The sequence below is a fragment of the Dendropsophus ebraccatus genome, chromosome 9 (genome assembly GCF_027789765.1).
Source record: "Dendropsophus ebraccatus isolate aDenEbr1 chromosome 9, aDenEbr1.pat, whole genome shotgun sequence".
NCBI classification, from domain to species: domain Eukaryota; kingdom Metazoa; phylum Chordata; class Amphibia; order Anura; family Hylidae; genus Dendropsophus; species Dendropsophus ebraccatus.
Window position 1 is genome coordinate 118,541,562 of NC_091462.1, and position 15,835 is coordinate 118,557,396.

General features: G+C 49.5%; 2 protein-coding genes across 3 annotated transcripts in view; one reads left to right on the forward strand and one right to left on the reverse strand.

Moving 5' to 3' along the window:
- LOC138801669 (mas-related G-protein coupled receptor member H-like) overlaps positions 1 to 15,835 on the reverse strand; it is a 566,124-nt gene that overhangs the window by 226,435 nt on the left and 323,854 nt on the right. The gene's annotated exons all lie outside the window — the stretch shown is intronic.
- The window catches only part of LOC138801667 (putative leucine-rich repeat-containing protein DDB_G0290503), a 31,527-nt gene that overhangs the window by 5,706 nt on the left and 9,986 nt on the right, over positions 1 to 15,835 (forward strand). The window lies entirely within an intron of this gene.

Below are 15,835 nucleotides of genomic sequence, written 5' to 3' on the forward strand. Positions count from 1 at the left end.
ATGTACTGTATACATAGAGATATATAGTCACATATATACTGTATACATAGGGATATATAGTCACATATATACTGTATACATAGGGATATATAGTCACATATATACTGTATACATAGGGATATATAGTCACATATATACTGTATACATAGGGATATATAGTCACATATATACTGTATACATAGAGATATATAGTCACATATATACTGTATACATAGGGATATATAGTCACATATATACTGTATACATAGATATATAGTCACATATATACTGTATACATAGGGATATATAGTCACATATATACTGTATACATAGGGATATATAGTCACATATATACTGTATACATAGGGATATATAGTCACATATATACTGTGTACATAGGGATATATAGTCACATATATACTGTGTACATAGGGATATATAGTCACATATATACTGTATACATAGAGATATATAGTCACATATATACTGTATACATAGATATATAGTCACATATATACTGTATACATAGGGATATATAGTCACATATATACTGTATACATAGGGATATATAGTCACATATATACTGTATACATAGATATATAGTTGCGATGCCCTGGCCCCTGGGGGCCACTTCCGCAGCGCTGGTGTTATGAGCGGGCAATGACCGGGGCAGCTGCAGGGGTTATACTTGTCACGGTATAGGCCTGAGGGCAGCACAGCTGTAGGGCCGGTCTGAGGAATCTGCGGGTGATGATGGGCATGCGATTCTTCGCTGCACCTAGTCAGGGCACCAGTTAGTGGACACCAATGCCAGGGTTCAGTAACAGCGGTTTTATTATAGATAAGGTAACTAGTAGCAACAGTTCTGTCCGGATGCAACCGGGTATATAGCAGGCTCTGACAAATAAGGCAGGAGTGGTGCTGCATAGGCTGTGAGAATACGTGCCGGATGATGGGAGTAGGAGTATGAGAGAAATAGCGTTGCTGGGTGGATTAGCTTGAGAATAATACTTGCTGTGAATCCTTGCAGCGATAAGGAGAGATAACGGAATGACACCCAGATGAGAGAGAAGAATCCGGTCACTTGAGCAGGCAGAAACAGCCGAAGACTGGTATATAGCAGCAGACTTAGTCACTCTTCTGTGGGAGAGGATAGAACCACACAACCTCCTTGCTTGGAAGCAGGGGGGAAGACTAACTTGTCAGCAGGAAGTGGGAGGTCACATGGTTGCTCCTGGCCAGAGCTAGTCGGCCATTGGAGGAACCATGGTTACAGGTCACGTGATCAACAGCCTTGCATACCACTGTACACTGTAATACACAGGAACACATGAGAATACACATGAGAATGCACATGACCAGAGAATACTAGGGGAAAACCAGCAGCAGTTGCAGTGCAAACACTTACCAGAACAGGCATTGACACAGCAAGAGAAATGGCCATAATAGGAGTAGTAGTCTGCATGTTCTGGGACACTGCATACCTCCCTAGCAAATTTGAGCCGACCTCGGCGAATCTAGAAGGCAGCAAACATGAATAGACTGGACAATCAAACAACAGGAATGAATGATGAGAGTGAGTGTGATGAGGTGTGTGTTTCCCACGCCCAAGGCACAGGTGAGAAGAGAGAAAATGAGAAACCCTAGTGGCAGGACTTCACCTAGGGGTGCCTAACGTACTCTGGCGACCAGGTAGCTAGTGCGTGAACCATCTGACGTGTAAGCCAGGACAACTTAACTGCTGGCGGGTGACCCTCAATATTCCAGCCAGTTAGACAGTAGGTTTTCTGTTAAATGTGTTACCCTACTGGAAAAGAGAACTGTGAAGACCTGTGTACTACCTTGGCGTGTCTGAGTAGTATCTTGGATACCTGGAAGAGAAAAGAACAAAATAATAAAAGCAAACATACATGGGGAGCTCCCTTTCATACCACTCAATCACACACACAAGCACTCCACAGGCCAAACACACGAAAAGATATCCAAGGTGCAATATGTATGGACCAGTGTGAAGGTTAGGTATGACTATGTGTGATAACTACTGTGTTGGGACAAGACAGAGGCGAACAAATACTGGAAACAAAAGGAAAGGAAACACAACAGACAACAAATACTGCGAGGTCTTGAGGAGAACTGGCTCACATGAATCTGAATGAAAATCTGAGAAAAATCTGAATGAAAATCTGAGAAAAATCTGAATACAAATCTGAGGAAAATCTGAATACAAACTGGCTCAACTAAATCTTTCCAGCTATAGAGATAATAATACACAATACTGAGACTGGATGAGAAAATACACTCCTACATAAACTGGACTTTCTCTGAGGTATATATGGACTTACTTCTCTTACTCAGAGGAGGAGCTATCTGTCTTAGACACTGGAAAATATACTGTTTTACAAAAGAGGCACTCTACTCTGAGGCAATCTATGTAACCTTGTGCTTACTCAGAGGAGGAAATACAAAGACTTGGATAACACTGGAATACAATAGTACAATAAGTGCAATAATGAAATAAGTGCAATAATACCCTGTGTGGAACACACAATCACAGGAAAGTGCATTAGGAAGGAATGGGTTAAGTGTCTCTGTTAGGTAGAGTCTCTTTTAGGCAGTTAGCCATCGTCCATGTAAAAGGCTCTGGGACAGGCACTAGAGAACCTTTTGTTATTGTAAGTGTCCATCAGCTCATGGCTGGTTAGTACAGGGAACTTGGTCAGGAGGACCAGGCACGAACCTTGAACGTTGCAGGAACTAAATGGTGGAACAGCACACAAAAAAAAAAACACAGTCATAGAACTCAGCCTTTGAAGAGAACACCTAATAGAGGTGTCCTGGAGGACCCCAAATGGCACCCCTCTTCTTCTCCCAGGGGTAATACCGGGAGGAAGCCGGAGCAGGAGCCTCATCTGCTGCGGTGGTGACCACGAGGCTAGGGGTCACGGTGGTCACAGGAGAGACAGTAGGGGCCACATGGTAGGTAGTGGTGGTGGTCGCAGCTTTAGCCACGGCAGTGGGGGCAGTAGAGGGGACTGCGGTAGTAGACGGGCCCGCTGTAGTGGAAGCTGCAGGAGTAGCGCTAGGCATATCGGTGGCAGCTGTAGTGGCAGGCGACAGGGCAGCGAGGGCCTGCTGAATGTCCTCGATCAGCTGCATAATCTTAGGCCCCGGCCCGAGCATCCATTGCGGCAGGGGCGGCGAATCACGCCCTGGAGGTTGCCACAGACCCGGGGATATGAAGGCCTTAGCAGAGTTCTCCCCTTTAGGGCCAGGGACTGAGGACAACAGAGTCGGTCCACTTACAATCTGTTCGCTGTCCGGTGATGAGGACCCTCCGGTACAAGAAGCGAGGTCAGCGGTGCTGGAGTGACCGGGTCCCGGAGAAATGCTGGTCTCAGGTATGGGCCCCTCATTCTGATCAGCAGAGGGCGGGATGAAGGCCCGGCGAAGACTTCCGTCGTCCGACGGGGCAGCGGCCCAGCTGGTGTCGCTGTAGGATGGGAGCGGTGCTAGCAGGCAGGCAGGATTGCTCTCCGGCAGCTCTGGTACTGCGGCTGCAGGCAAACGTTTCTCGGGGGCCGCCATCTTGTCACGCTCCAGCGTGTCTTTGAGGAGGAAGGAGGAGGAGCGAGAGGGCAGAAAGCTCGACTCCCCAATCTGCCCAGCAACTGTGACATCAGCGGCCTGAGATAGCCAATCAGGGGAGGCAGCAGCACAATCTATGGCGCCGGGCGATTCCCGCGCTTTGGCAGCATGGCTGTTAACCCCTTCTGGCCCAGAGTATGGCGTAGCAAGGAATAAGAGGAAGCAGCGGCCATCTTGGATACAGTTTAGGGCCTGGGGCACTTCAATTACGCCCATGATGATTCGGACACAGTCTCTGCAGATAATAAAATGTAAATCTTGCACACCGCGTGGCGTGTGTATCCTGTTCGTGACGCCAAAAATGCGATGCCCTGGCCCCTGGGGGCCACTTCCGCAGCGCTGGTGTTATGAGCGGGCAATGACCGGGGCAGCTGCAGGGGTTATACTTGTCACGGTATAGGCCTGAGGGCAGCACAGCTGTAGGGCCGGTCTGAGGAATCTGCGGGTGATGATGGGCATGCGATTCTTCGCTGCACTTAGTCAGGGCACCAGTTAGTGGACACCAATGCCAGGGTTCAGTAACAGCGGTTTTATTATAGATAAGGTAACTAGTAGCAACAGTTCTGTCCGGATGCAACCGGGTATATAGCAGGCTTTGACAAATAAAGCAGGAGTGGTGCTGCATAGGCTGTGAGAATACGTGCCGGATGATGGGAGTAGGAGTATGAGAGAAATAGCGTTGCTGGGTGGATTAGCTTGAGAATAATACTTGCTGTGAATCCTTGCAGCGATAAGGAGAGATAACGGAATGACACCCAGATGAGAGAGAAGAATCCGGTCACTTGAGCAGGCAGAAACAGCCGAAGACTTGAATATAGCAGCAGACTCAGTCACTCTTCTGTGGGAGAGGATAGAACCACACAACCTCCTTGCTTGGAAGCAGGGGGGAAGACTAACTTGTCAGCAGGAAGTGGGAGGTCACATGGTTGCTCCTGGCCAGAGCTAGTCGGCCATTGGAGGAACCATGGTTACAGGTCACGTGATCAACAGCCTTGCATACCACTGTACACTGTAATACACAGGAACACATGAGAATACACATGAGAATGCACATGACCAGAGAATACTAGGGGAAAACCAGCAGCAGTTGCAGTGCAAACACTTACCAGAACAGGCATTGACACAGCAAGAGAAATGGCCATAATAGGAGTAGTAGTCTGCATGTTCTGGGACACTGCATAGTCACATATATACTGTATACATAGAGATATATAGTCACATATATACTGTATACATAGATATATAGTCACATATATACTGTATACATAGGGATATATAGTCACATATATACTGTATACATAGATATATAATCACATATATACTGTATACATAGGGATATATAGTCACATATATACTGTATATATAGGGATATATAGTCACATATATGCTGTATACATAGATATATAGTCACATATATACTGTATACATAGTGATATATAGTCACATATATACTGTATACATAGATATATAGTCACATATACACTCTATACAGAGATATATAGTCACATATACAGTATACTGTATACAGAGATATATAGTCACATATATACTGTATACATAGAGATATATAGTCACATATATATTCTGTATACATAGATATATAGTCACATATATACTGTATACATAGATATATAGTCACATATATACTGTATACATAGGGATATATAGTCACATATATACTGTATACATAGATATATAGTCACATATATACTGTATACATAGGGATATATAGTCACATATATACTGTATATATAGGGATATATAGTCACATATATGCTGTATACATAGATATATAGTCACATATATACTGTATACATAGTGATATATAGTCACATATATACTGTATACATAGATATATAGTCACATATACACTGTATACAGAGATATATAGTCACATATACAGTATACTGTATACAGAGATATATAGTCACATATATACTGTATACATAGAGATATATAGTCACATATATATTCTGTATACATAGATATATAGTCACACATATACTGTATACATAGGGATATATAGTCACATATATACTGTATACATAGATATATAGTCACATATACACTGTATACATAGATATATAGTCACATATATACTGTATACATAGGGATATATAGTCACATATACACTGTATACATAGATATATATAGTCACATATACACTGTATACATAGATATATAGTCACATATACACTGTATACAGAGATATATAGTCACATATACAGTATACTGTATACATAGAGATATATAGTCACATAAATATTCTGTATACATAGAGATATATAGAGAAGACAGAATATACACGGAGGTTATTTGCGATGCTTCGCCTTTAGCGTATCGCCGTCCTCAGGCAGTTTTATGCCTCTTAGTTATAGGGAAAAGTGATATACTCAATATCCACAATTACATATAATCGATTGCATATGTGGTGACCCCTGGAGATGTTGTGTCGTAGGATCGGCCGGTCACTTCCTAGGTGGTGAGGTGTGACGCCACTCTGGTGGTGGATGGCCGAGATACAGCCGGACCTTGGGGTGATATTTTGTGACGCCAGTGTCGGGTGGGCACACAGGGGTGATGGCACGCCTGCTTTTAGTTTTAAAGGCCGGTTGTACCCTTCTCCCCTGTGGTCAGTGTCCTTCCGGGTTGCTACTGGGTCCCTTGGGTTAGAGTGATCAAGGATGGCCAGAGTGGTGTAGTGACCCTCCCAGGCTATCGGAACCGGGGAAGTGTCCCAAGGTTGCGGTGTGTGCTCTATCCGGATCAGTTCCTGGCTCTTTGGCTTTCGTGCATACTGTCCTGCTCTGTTAATTCTCCTTGTCCTTGGCGTGAGTTGAGGTAATCTCTGGCTTGTCCTCTCCTAAGAGGTTTTAACAGTGCATAGTGCTGTGTAGCGTTACTGAGAAGAACTGAGTACTGTCTGTCCTTCCCATACAAGGTTCTAGCTAAGACTGAACTTTGAGGGTACAGGGACCTGGCAGAGGGCCAGGGCCCAGATAGGACCACTGTGGAGAGCTGTCTAGCTTGCGTCCTTCCTCCACAATACCTAACACGAAAAACCTTTGCACCTCCTCCACCCATGTGACCTACCTCCTAGCGTAACTAACGTGCTCTGTAAGTGGTTGAAGAGAGCAACAGAAGAAATAAAGAGAGAGTTTATAGGAGAGAAGAAAAACAGTCTACTGGTCTGCAGATTCAGGTGACACACGAAGAAACAATAACCCTTTACATTCTTCAGCTGTGCAGCTTCCAAATACACATACACAATATAGCGACATCTAGTGGTGAAACTTTAGTGCTACTTTCATCACCACTTAAGTACAATAAGTACAGACTTTTGCGAGAGGTGTATATAACCGTTACATCCGTGGTAGGACACCACACATATTCATAGAGAAGCAATAAAATAATGTGATTTAAAGATTCTGTCCCTGATACGTGTGATGGTGTAGTGACAGCTAATGAAGTGTCCCTATATAATATACATGAGCCAATATCACCTGCAATTACAGTGCACTCACAACCTGTAACAGGTGATCAGCCTCCATATGTCATACTGTAAGTAGTCTTATCACAGCCACCATGCTCTAGGCACTGTAGAAGAGGCTCCCCTCCTGGCTCGTCACTGCCGGAAGCCTCACACCCCCCACATTGTTAATCCCCGGCACTGAGTCAGATGCACTTTTCCTAGAACATGAAATCCATTACTGAGCTAGCTGTTTGGAACAGATCCAATGTGAGCATGCTCAGGGGCACCAGCAACAGCTCCAGCCTCTTAAAGGGGTTATCCAGCGCTACAAAAACATGGCCACTTTTCCCCCTCTCTCTTGTCTCTAGTTCAGGTGTGGTTTGCAATTAAGCTCCATTTATTTCAATGGAACTGAGTTTGAAACCCCACCCAATCTGGAGACAAGAGAGGGGGAAAAGTGGCCATGTTTTTGTAGCGCTGGATAACCCCTTTAACTTCACGTCGCCTGTTGAACCTTTAGCTGCCACCACTCTTGTAGAGGAGCATCTCATTAGGGCACATCTCCTCCATCTCTCCTGTCTGGGGTCACCACTGATCACTGATGAGTGCAATGGGTTCCAGCTGTATGACAACGGGCAAAATCTGGTAGCAGGTAAACCAGGTAACCAGGTAAACTTGTTTTACTTGTAGGAGCCTAAGTGCAATACAAGAAAGTACACTTTCGGTAACTGCAGTTGCAGGCAGAAGGTAGTAAGAACAGTTAGGACAGCAAGGTAGAGCAGAGGAACGTCTTGAGGGGCCTTTCAAAGATTGCAGTGTACTCTAACCTATAGTGTCAGGTTACCTGTCCTGCTAGGGTAGCACGAGGCCCTGGGTTGAGCAGACTTTCCAAGACTTTCCAGGATAGCTGTGCGTTACAGTAGGATATGTACTGAACTGCAGCTTTATCCTACTGGGGTCAGTATCTAGCTCAGGTATGCTGCCCTGTGTAGTGTAGATGGTATCCCTGGCATGGACAAGGTTCTCCTCAGAGGACGTCCTCCCTCCTGAGGGTCTAGCACTGCGTGCTAGCAGTAGTTAACAACATACAAGAAAGCTCTCTGTCCCTGTTTCTTTCTCTCTCAACTCAACTAGAAAGACCCAGACCCTCCCACCAGGATCTATCTCCTTTTTATAGTTTTTTTTATAGTTACCTTAGCTAGTTAGGGATTATTGGGCTGTGTGTGTGTAAAAGAGAGAACAGAGGTGATAGGCAGAAAAAAAGAGGGAAACAAGCCTGCACATGTGACAGGAAAAAACATGACGTGACAAAAAAACTATTAACCTAATGCCTCCTTCAGCTGTGCTCAGTACAATACATACAAGAAATACAACAGTGACACCTAGTGGGGAAAACACAGAATACACTTCTCCTTCATCCCACTGTGAGAATCTGAGTGATTTACTTTGCCCAGGTGCACAGAAACTTAGTGGCACACCTGTCCTGGGACACTACAGCTGGATTTAAACTTGGCCCCTTGGTCATAGTATTTCTCTGGCTTAGCCCAATCCTTTTGAAGCCAATCTTTAATAATCAGATTATTCGGCAGAACTTGGGAAATGGAAGAGCTGCTGCTTCTTTGCACTTTGGCTAACATCCACTTATGATTCCCACGTCTGCTTATTAGAAGATATAGGTTTCGGTGTACAATCTTTTTTCCTGCTTCTGACTCCTCCTCCTCCTCAGAATCAGCCTCAGAGTCTGAGGAGAGACTGATGGCCGAGCGGGCTGAGACTGAACAGCTGCTGAGGAGATTGATCCGTAGCCAAATAATTGGGCACAAGCGTCCTGTCCCCAGGATTCAGGGAAAGGTTCTTGACATCCTGCGCAGATATTGTGTTTTACCTTGCGAGACCTTGGAGTGGGGGTGGGCGGCCGACATCTGTAACGGACAGATAACAGTAAGGAAACAATCCCCAACAGGAGGGGCAAAATGCTTGTGTCCTTAATTACGGTGACTGCAGGACATTATACATAGACATAGGAGGTGCCTGTACAAGCAGTATGGAGGGCTCCCGTCTGTATAAGCAGTATGGAGGGCTCCCGTTTGTATATGCAGTATGGAGGGCTCCCGTCTGTACAAGCAGTATCGAGGGATCCCGTTTGTATATGCAGTATGGAGGGCTCCCGTCTGTATAAGCAGTATGGAGGGCTCCCGTTTGTACAAGCAGCATGAAGGGCTCCCGTCTGTACAAGCAGCATGGAGGGCTCCCATCTGTATAAGCAGTATGGAGGGCTCCCGTCTGTATAAGCAGTATGGAGGGCTCCCGTCTGTACAAGCAGTATCGAGGGATCCCGTCTGTATAAGCAGTATGGAGGGCTCCCGTCTGTATAAGCAGTAAGGAGGGCTCCCGTCTGTACAAGCAGTATGGAGGGATCCCGTCTGTATAAGCAGTATGGAGGGCTCCCGTTTGTATATGCAGTATGGAGGGCTCCCGTCTGTATAAGCAGTATGGAGGGCTCCCGTTTGTACAAGCAGCATGAAGGGCTCCCGTCTGTACAAGCAGCATGGAGGGCTCCCATCTGTATAAGCAGTATGGAGGGCTCCCGTCTGTATAAGCAGTATGGAGGGCTCCCGTCTGTATATGCAGTATGGAGGGCTCCCGTCTGTATAAGCAGTATGGAGGGCTCCCGTCTGTATAAGCAGTATGGAGGGCTCCCGTCTGTACAAGCAGTATCGAGGGATCCCGTCTGTATAAGCAGTATGGAGGGCTCCCGTCTGTATAAGCAGTAAGGAGGGCTCCCGTCTGTACAAGCAGTATGGAGGGATCCCGTCTGTATAAGCAGTATGGAGGGCTCCCGTCTGTATATGCAGGGTGCACACTGACTGTGTGTGGCGGCCTCCATTGAGGTTGCCCTTATTGTTATGCCGCCAGGAATGGGTTATACCTAGGTGCTACGTACCCCACCTTTTCTCTCTTCTATCCTGGTTTCCCGGGGTTTTGGGCCAATAAGAGGTGTCAGTTGATAACAGAGACCTATTGTTAAGTGACAGCGGGCTGAGTTTCCTGCCTGACATTTGGGCATTGGGAACAGGTCAGATGTGTATGGCAGGAGTCCGGCGGGGGCACACCGCGGCTACCCTCAGGAATACGAGTAGGCACTATTTGTATCAGTTGGTTTCCAAGTTACGGTTGATCAATAAACGCTGTGGCCGACCATCACCCAGCAAATATTAAATGATGTGTTGTGTCTTTAGTATGATTATATATATACTGTAGGCTCAGTGCACAACTTCTTCTGCGGTCAGGATATGATGTGAGACCACAGTACCTACATATGTCTATGGACTACACGTACTACCATTAACATACTGCATCTCCTAGAGCAAAATCATCATCATGAGGGGATGGCTGGGACTATACACTAGTATATACAGTATGAGTGAGAGGTGATATACAGCAGTCAGTACCCGGGTAGGCGATCATTATATGGCATGTGCTGGGGACAACCACCCTGAGGGAGGTTACTCACATTTGCTTAGCGGGAGAGATGTGGGGGGTGCTGCGGGAGGTACTGTGGGGAATGCTGCGGGAGGGACTGAGGGGGTACTGTGGGGTTTGCTGCGGGAGGTGCTATGGGGGGTGCTGCGGGAGGTATTGTGGGGGGTGCTGCGGGAGGTGCTATGGGGGGGTGCTGCGGGAGGTATTGTGGGGGGTGCTGCGGGAGGTGCTATGGGGGGTGCTGCGGGAGGTACTGTGGGGGGTGCTGTGGGAGGTACTGTGGGGGTGCTGCGGGAGGTACTGTGGGGATGCTGCGGGAGGTGCTATGGGGGGTGCTGCGGGAGGTGCTATGGGGGGTGCTGCGGGAGGTACTGTGGGGGGTGCTGCGGGAGGTGCTATGGGGGGTGCTGCGGGAGGTACTGTGGGGGGTGCTGTGGGAGGTACTGTGGGGGTGCTGCGGGAGGTACTGTGGGGGTGCTGCGGGAGGTGCTATGGGGGGTGCTGCGAGAGGTACTGTGGGGGGTGCTGTGGGAGGTACTGTGGGGGGTGTTGCGGGAGGTACTGTGGGGATGCTGCGGGAGGTACTGTGGGGAATGCTGTAAGAGGTACTGTGGGGGGTGGTGCGGGAGGTACTGTGGGGGGTGTGCTGTGGGAGGTACTGTGGGGTGCTGCAAGTAGTGATGACTCAAGAGGTGCTGTGGGGGTGATTCAGGAGGTACTGTGGGGGGTGATGCAGGAGGTGCTGTGGGGGTGATTCAGGAGGTACTGTGGGGGGTGATGCAGGAGGTACTGTGGGGGGTGCTGCAAGAAGTGATGACTCAGGGGCAGTGCAGGAGGTATTGTGGGGGTGTCAGGGCTGCGGTGGCGTCCCGCGCCCTGGACCGCCGCCGCACCCCATCACCCTGTCCTGCAGCCGCCGGTGTCCACATGCAGGGACCGGCGCTGCTGCCACTTCGGCCCCTGGGGGCGCCTCACCTCGCCCCGCTCCTGTCCGTCGCTGTGCCGGCCGGCGTGCGCGTCCCCGCTGTCTCAGAGTTAAAGGGGCAGTCCGCCCCTATTTGGTTGTTGCTCACACACTCTCCTATAAATCCCAGCCCTGCCCCACCACAGGTGTTGGAGCCTCTACATGCTTCCCATAGCGTTTGGCCCAGCTCTCTGTTGTTCCTGACCTCAGTCCTTGTTCCTTGTTCCTGTCCGCTGACCCGGTCCCTAGTCCCTGTCCGCTGGCTGCCTATTGTTCCTGAGTACTGTCTGCCACCTGCGATTACGCCTACAGACCTCTGCCTGCCTACTGCTCCTGCCACGCCTCGCCTGCCGTCACTAGCAACCAAGCCAGGGGTAGCGACCTGGGGGTCGCCTGCCGCAGCAAGCCCATCCCGCCTTGCGTTAGAGTAGGCTCCAACCATGGATCCCGGCGAGGTGCCTGACATCCGTGACGTAGCCAGAGTGGTCGCCCAACAGGCTCAGCAGATCCAGCAGCAATCGCAGCAGATCCAGCAATTGACTGCCGTCTTACAGCAGCATACTACAGCCCAGCGCTCACCACCTCCTACTGCCTCTTCGAAACTTCGACTGGCTCTCCCGAGCAAATACGGTGGTGACCCCAAGTTGTGCAGAGGGTTCCTGACTCAATGCACCATGCACATTGAACTTTTAAGCAGCCAGTTCTCCACTGAACGCTCTAAAGTGGCTTTCATCATCAGCCTCTTGGAGGGTAGGGCCCTGGCCTGGGCCACGCCACTATGGGACCGAGATGACCCGATTACTGCCAATCTCCGAACCTTCCTGGAAGAGTTTTGCTCTGTCTTTGAGGAACCTGCCCGTGCGTCTTCAGCAGAGACTGCTCTACTCGATCTCTTACAAGGGAGTTCCTCCGTTGGCCACTATGCCATCCAATTCTGCACGCTGGCAGCAGAGCTAGACTGGAATGAGGCCACTCTAGTAGCCACCTTCAAGAAGGGCCTGTCCAGTCGGGTGAAGGATGTGCTCTCCGCCCGAGACCTTCCTACCTCCCTGAACGAACTCATCCTACTGGCCACCAGGGTCGATACTCGTTTTTCTGAGAGAGAGAAGGAGGTCCGGCAAGAACGGCGACTAAGCCTGTCCTGTTGCCATCACCAGCTGGCGCCGGTCTTCCATAATCCTGTCGTTACGGTGTCCCAGCCGACTCCTGAGGTTCCTATGCAGGTGGAACGAGCTCGCCTGACGCCTGATGAGAGAACTCGTCGTCTGGAGCTGAATCTCTGCCTCTACTGCGGTGACCCTGATCACTTCCGGCAGAGATGTCCCCAACGTCCTCAAGCGTCCAGGAAACGCTCGCACCTAGGTCCGGTAGGAGAGGCCTCCCTAGGTGTGAATGCCACCTCTCCAAGGTTGTCTATGCCCGTTTCCATCCAGACACCCTCAGGACAAACTCACCAGACCACTGCCTTCATCGACTCTGGGTCTGCAGGCAGTTTCATTGCAGCCACATTGGTCCAAAGATGGCGGCTACCTGTGACCCAGCTAGCCCGATCCCTGTCTATTTCCTCAGTCACTGGCGAGACTCTCACCGAAGCTGTACACTACCAGACTGCACCTCTAGTCCTCCAGGTAGGCGCTTTACATCAGGAGAAGATCTCCTTTTACGTCTTGCGTCATTCCTCTTCCGACATCCTCCTGGGGAGGAGGGACATTCCTCATTGGTGGCCGGGCACCTTGGAGTCCAAAAGACCGGGCAACTGATCTCCCTCCACTACTGATGGCCCAGCCTTTTTCAAGATGTCAAGGACTTTGTGGCTTCCTGTACCATCTGTGCCAAAAACAAGTCCTCCCGATTAAGGCCTGCCGGCCTATTACAGCCCTTGCCAGTTCCAAGCCGTCCCTGGTGCCACATAGGCATGGACTTTGTCACAGACTTGCCTCCATCTGCGGGAAACACAGTCATTTGGGTGGTCACTGACCGCTTCTCCAAGATGTCTCATTTTGTGGCTCTTCCTGGACTTCCATCTGCTCGCCGTCTGGCCCAGTTGTTCTTTCAACACATCTTCCGCTTACAGGGACTTCCCCTTCACATCGTGTCCGACAGAGGCTCACAATTTGTCTCAAAGTTTTGGCGTGCCCTCTGCTCACAGCTCCAAGTGAAGTTGGACTTCTAATCTGCCTATCACCCCCAGACCAACGGGCAAGTGGAGAGGGTCAACCAGATCCTGGGCAACTATCTACGTCATTTTGTCTCAGCTCGCCAAGACAACTGGTCCAGCCTACTTCCATGGGCAGAGTTTTCCTACAACCATCTGGACTCGAGTTCCACAGGCAAGTCAACCTTCTATGTGGTCTATGGGCGTCACCCTCGTCCTCCTCTGCCTCTCTCTCCATCCTCCGAGGTCCCTGCCGTGGAGGAATTGTTATCTGACCTGCAGTCGATCTGGGAACAGACTCGACAATCTTTGCTCAAGGCATCTGACCGCATGAAGGACCAGGCGGATAAGAAAAGGAGACCTGCTACAAACTTTCTCCCAGGTGACAAAGTCTGGCTCTCGGCCAAATATGTCCGACTCAAGATTCCGAGCTACAAGTTGGGTCCTCGATTCCTCGGTCCTTTCTCAGTGCTAAAACGCATCAAACCAGTCACCTACAAACTCCGTCTACCCCCTACTATGCGGATCCCGAACGCCTTCCATGTTTCCCTCTTAAAGCCAGTGGTCCTCAACCGATTCTCCAATAAATCTTCATTCTCTGCTCCACAAGGCGTCTCGGACGACGTCTATATTGTTAAAGATATTCTGGCCATGAAAACTGTCAGAGGTTTCTTCCTAGTGGACTGGAGAGGTTTTGGTCGTGAGGAGAGATCCTGGGAACCCGAGTCTAATATCCTGGATCGGGACCTTCTCAAGGGATTCTTGCAGGCTAGAAAGAGGGGGAGGCAAAAGGGGGGGGTACTGTCAGGGCTGCGGCGGCGTCCCGCGCTCCGGACCGCCGCCGCACCCCCTCACCCTGTCCTGCAGCCGCCGGTGTCCACATGCAGGTACCCGGCACTGCTGCCACTTCGGCCCCTGGGGGCGCCTCACCTCGCCCCGCTCCTGTCCGTCGCTGCGCCTGCCAGCGCGCGTCCCCGCCTCCTAGGGCGCGTGCACGCCGGCTGTCTCAGAGTTAAAGGGGCAGTCTGCCCCTAATTGGTTGCTGCTCTTACACTCTCCTATAAATCCCAGCCCTGCCCCACCAGAGGTGTTGGAGCCTCTACATGCTTCCCATAGCGTTTGGCCCAGCTCCCTGTTGTTCCTGACCTCAGTCCTTGTTCCTTGTTCCTGTCCGCTGACCTGGTCCCTAGTCCCTGTCCGCTGGCTGCCTATTGTTCCTGAGTACTGTCTGCCACCTGTGATTACGCCTACAGACCTCTGCCTGCACTATCTCCTGCTTACTGCTCCTGCCACGCCTCGCCTGCCATCACTAGCAACCAAGCCAGGGGTAGCGACCTGGGGGTCGCCTGCCGCAGCAAGCCCATCCCACCTTGCGGCGGGCTCTGGTGAAAACCAGCGGCCCCTTAGACTCCGCTCCCTGGTGAGGTTAGTGCCATCGCTAGTGACGGTTCAGTGGATCCACGACTCCAGGCGTTACAGGGGGGTCATGCAGGAGGTACTGTGGGGGGTGCTGCAAAAAGTGATGACTCAGGGGCAGTGCAGGAGGTGCTGCAGGAAATGCTGCAGGGGGTGCTGCGGCGTCGCTTCCGGTGACACAGATTCCAATGCAGCTTCTGCTCGCGCCCTGGACACCGCACTTGTAGACTTGAAAGAACCACAAAATGCCATTGGGTGACGCAGCTACCTCTTGTTGGGATTCCCGCAGCAGAAGTGGGCAACTACAAGTTGAGAGGAAATATACCAAAGAACACCCAGATCATAGCCAAAAACATCAAATATTTTATTCAACAAAAAAATATATAAAATACATAAAAACTCAAGGAAACAACACTCCAGTACTTGATCATGTAACTTGCTTGATGGGTATTAAAGTATTATTGATGTAACATCAATCCATTTTCATGTAATAACAGAGCATATTGATATAATAGATAGCAGGGGCGTAACTAGACATGGCTGGGCCCCATAGCAAACTTTTGATTGGGCCCCCCCTCCCCCCCGACTGACCACTAAACGGTCAAGTGAAGTCATAACTACATAACCTCTAGCTCTGGCCAGGAGTGCTTGCAGTTAAAGGGACATTTGCAAAACCCAGGAGACCAGCAGGGCCACCCGGTGCTGCAAATGATGATGGCTC